Genomic DNA, 4463 nt, shown 5'->3' on the forward strand with positions numbered 1-4463 from the left:
CAGGGCTAATGAGGGCTCTCAGTGTGGTTGCATTTAAGTGCCTGGTCTTACAGAGAATGTCCGCACACAGTCACACCCCCTACCATCAAGGATGACAGTTCAGTTGTGAAAACACATCCTTTCCAAATTGGATCATGCCACTCCAGCTCCATATGAAAGGACCATGTGGTCTGCTTTATGCTGTGTCTATCACATAAGGAGAAAGCAAAATTGTGTGTGTGTGTGTGTGTGTGTGTGTGTGTGTGTGTGTGTGTGTGTAAAGGGGAGAGAGAAGGGAGAGTCGAAACCCTGGGCAAGCACTGAGAAAGCTGGGTGAGATTCATGCCCAACAGCAAAGAAATAATGAGCAAAGAAGACAAAGATTTATTTTTAAGACCATGAATTCCAGTAAGTTTTTCTATCATAAAATTAAGTGAATTCAAATTTCTCTAAATGGGAAAATAGTAAAATTGGTTATAGCCCATCTATACAACAGAGTCCCATGAAATCCTAAAAAAATAGCTTGGAAAATTTTTCTCAAAAATTCTATGATAAAAGCAGATTACAAACTTGGTAAATCATTATGACAATTATATAAAACATGCATGGTATAAAAGAGAGGAAGAATAAACAGTGGTTTACCTCTAAATCAGATCATAGGTGCTTTTCTATATTTCTAAATGTTCTATAAAAATTCATGTTTTGATAACTCTAATTTCTATAAACGATGCATGTCATTTTTTTCCAACATTGGACCAGCATTCCCAGGAGTAAACTCAGTAGAATTTATGGTGTGGGCTTAGCCCCCATTAGCAAGAGAGAGTGTCAGGCAAGGATGAACCCAAAGTTCTCCAGAGGATTGAACGGCATTGGTCTGCAGCGACACATGCTCCAGCTCCGACATGCCAAGGTCTCCCCACAGACTGTTCTCCAGAGAAGGCCTATATCACACTCACTATTCTCTAATGTTCACTGACATCCCATCTCCTCTGTACCCTTGATTCCAACATTCCAAAAGCACTGTTCTCACTGAATTCTGGTCGTAGTTATTCTGGAAAGTTTATTTATAAATAATCCTATAAATTTATTAAATCTTTTGTTATAAATTTACACCAGACACTGTTGTCCTGTGTCCATATGTGGGTTTTATTTGGTCTGCATATTGTTTTTTTAATATCAGACTTCACATAAAAAAGCATTTAGGGGACTTCTCTTTAAAAAAAATTGATGTGGCAGCAAGCAATTGGCACTGATTGGCGGCTGTCATATACACCCATAACACAGACTCTGCCTCAGTCCTCACCACTCCCTATAGTCTCCCCACCTTGCACTGAGTGTTCATCGATCATTTCTACTCTTCTTTCCTTTGTAATAGAGAAATACTCCTATGCTTGTCTCTGTCCAAGGCGGGGAAATGAATGAATGACCAAATAGCACTGTGTTTTAGGAAAAAATGAAAGGAGTCACACTTCTTTGTTAAGAAAAAGTTCTTACATGTAAAGTTCTTACATGTTGAATAGGCACATAAAATATCTGTTGTAAAAATTTAACATTAGAAATATATATTTGATAAGTTAATCTTATCAAATGGCATAATAACCATGACCTTGCTCCTCATTTCTACTACCTTCATGGCCTGTATGAGCTTAAGTTTGAAGACTTTTGGGGTAATTCTTTTCTTTCCTCACTGCAACTGAGTGGGTAGAAACCCTTCTGTGCCAGATGCTATACTGCACTGCAGCTCAGACAGTGCACTTTAAAATCAGATAAGTTAGAGTCTACAGCCACGCCACCCTGAACAAGCCTGATTCCTTCTGATCTCGGAAACTAAGCAGGGTCAGGCCTGGTTAGTACTTGGATGGGAGACCACCTAGGAAGACCAAGTGCCATAGGCATAAAAAATAAAAAATAAGAGATTGTAAGATGATAAGGTCCTTGCAATCTGTGAGATCAACCAAGGGTTGCCTCACCAAATAAATAAATAAGTAAGTAAGTAAGTAAGTAAGTAAGTAAGTAAGTAAGTAAGTAAAATAAAATAAAATAAAATAAAATCAGATAGGCCCCAACTGGAATCCTGGCCGTGACAGACGACTTGGTATGTGACTGTTGGTAAGTTTCTCAACCTCTCTAACCTTCGGTTTCCTCATTTATAATCCCGGGATATGCATACCTACACTTTACAAAGATGTCATGATAATGAAACAAGATCATGTGTGGAAAGCTTAGCATAGTACCAGGCACAGAATAATGGTTAAATAAATGGTGGCCATAACATTATTGATTATTATATTTCTTTCATATTCCTTGTGGCACAATGCTGCTACATTTTTAGATTTTCAATAAATATTACTGGAATTGAAATGAATCTGCAGCTGTTTTTCAATTCAACTGTATTGTGGTCTTAAGGGAAAAACTTCCTTCTATTCTAGGAAGATGTTGGGGGAAAAATCAGCAAAATCAAACTTAAACAGATCAACAGAAGTCTCAGAATGTTCCAAAACCTGACTCACTATAATTCAAACCATGTATGACTATAATTTCACAATGAAAATAAAAAACAATTTGGAGTAAACATATAACCTTTTAAAGATTTACATAAGCTCCCTCATTAAATGTGTTTCCACGTATACAAAGAATCATTCCAAAATTGGAAAAGAACCCCATGGAACGTGGATTGAAAGGTACCAGAAGAGCCTGATTTTGCTATTCTCTAGCTTTAATGAGGTAAAATATTTTTGTAAAATTGCAGAATAGTTGGTTTGGATTGCCATTAAAGAAGTGATCTGGGACCCTCCGCCCCCTGCCCAATTAAATTGTACTTCATAATGTCATTAAAAGCTGCTATTCTAAGTATTTTTGGAGGTTCAAAAGGGATTCTTTTCTTTGATTATATGCCAGTTTTTTTTTAACTTCAGCCAAAAAAGGACACTTTCATAAATCTCTCTTGGATTTGTTCTGCAGCTTATTAAATCACTGTCTTCTCTGATTCTGGATCTGAAAGCTTCTTTTTGAGATTGAATTTTATGATCAGTCACATTGAAAAGGGAAAAGATGTGAAGGACAGCCCCTTCTCAGATCTCGGGAGTGTAGAAGGGGCGTTTTGGAACTGGATGTGGCTTTGTAACACTGTATTTGGGAGGACTAAACCCCTACCTGAAGATCTTTGATGCCTCTAAATGCTCTGATGAGAAAAAACTTAGGTCTTCAAAACTCGACAGCTCTTTATTAAAAAAATAAATTGGCTCCAGTGCATAACCTCTTCCAGAGTTCTGAGGATCTGAACTGGCTGTACAGCCTAGAGGTCACCATACAATTTCCCTTCATCTGTTTAACCTTCTATGAAATGGTCTCATTCCATGCTCCCAGACCAGGTAGAACATTTAGAAGTGTTTGGGGCAATACACGAGAAGAGGGGTTTTTAGGCATTAAATGGTATTAGAAAGCTTCCCCAATATTATCATCATGCATCAAAGAATGATTTTTAAACTCATAGATTTTCACTGTTGATAGAGTGCCAGAAAATCTCATTTGATCATATGATTTTATAGTTATTCTACAGAGGTTAAGTGGCTTGCCCAAGTTGTGCAGTGACTGAGACCATGTACATTAGTGTTTGGCACAGATACATAACAGGTTCTCAATGAACATCAGCTGCTGTTTCCACTGCTGATACTATTGTTGTTGCTGTTTTTCAGGTCTCCTTACTCTCAGCTCAGTAATCTTCTTATCGGATACATAAACTACAAGAAGTTTGCCCTATGAGCCCAAGTAACTTCTTGCTATATGAAAAATTATCTTTCATTTATGACTTTTTTCATAATCGAGAAGGTCCAAGGCTAGAGAAGTGCTATATCTTGGCACATAATTCCCTGGACACCAACATAATACAGGAGCCTAATTTGGGGCATGCCTTGGGAAGGAGGGGCTGTCCCTTTTTCCTGACCTTTCAGATGCTTCAGCTATCAACTAGCACTAGCACAGATGAACTACACCCTGGGGACAAGGGGCTGAATCCTGGCTCCAGCAACCCTGCTGTCAAGTCTCCAGGGAAGAGCAATGTCCTGGAAATGCAAAATGACACTGACATGGAGAAAAAAGAGATTGCCCCACACTCGAAGCTGGAAACGACGTATGGCCAAACGGAAAACAAACAAACAAATCAGATTCCTGCCTCACGCCATGTGTTTTATATAAACATAAGCTCTATAAGTCGATTAGAAACCTGTGCATCAAAAATAAAATTATAAAATTCTTAGAAAAATTTTAAATGAAAAGCTATTAGACTTTGGAATTGAGAAAGACTTCTCAAACAAGAAACAAAAAGACTCAACTAAATTTGTATTAGAAAAAATACATTTAAGTAAATGAAAAGAGAAGTGAGAAGTGTAAACATGTGGAGAAGTTATTCATACTACATAAAATCAGCAAAATATGAGCATGAAGAATATATAAAATATCCTGCAAACCAATAAGAAAAATACAAC

At 37.4% G+C, this 4463-nt stretch overlaps 1 protein-coding gene and 1 pseudogene across 1 annotated transcript in view; one reads left to right on the plus strand and one right to left on the minus strand.

Annotated features, from left to right (window-relative positions):
• Positions 1 to 4463, minus strand: part of DOCK2 (dedicator of cytokinesis 2) — a 370198-nt gene that overhangs the window by 277940 nt on the left and 87795 nt on the right. The gene's annotated exons all lie outside the window — the stretch shown is intronic.
• LOC111737770 lies at positions 1756 to 1874 on the plus strand (annotated as a pseudogene).

The sequence above is a fragment of the Pteropus vampyrus genome, unplaced genomic scaffold, assembly GCF_000151845.1.
Source record: "Pteropus vampyrus isolate Shadow unplaced genomic scaffold, Pvam_2.0 Scaffold30, whole genome shotgun sequence".
Taxonomy (NCBI): Eukaryota; Metazoa; Chordata; class Mammalia; order Chiroptera; family Pteropodidae; genus Pteropus; species Pteropus vampyrus.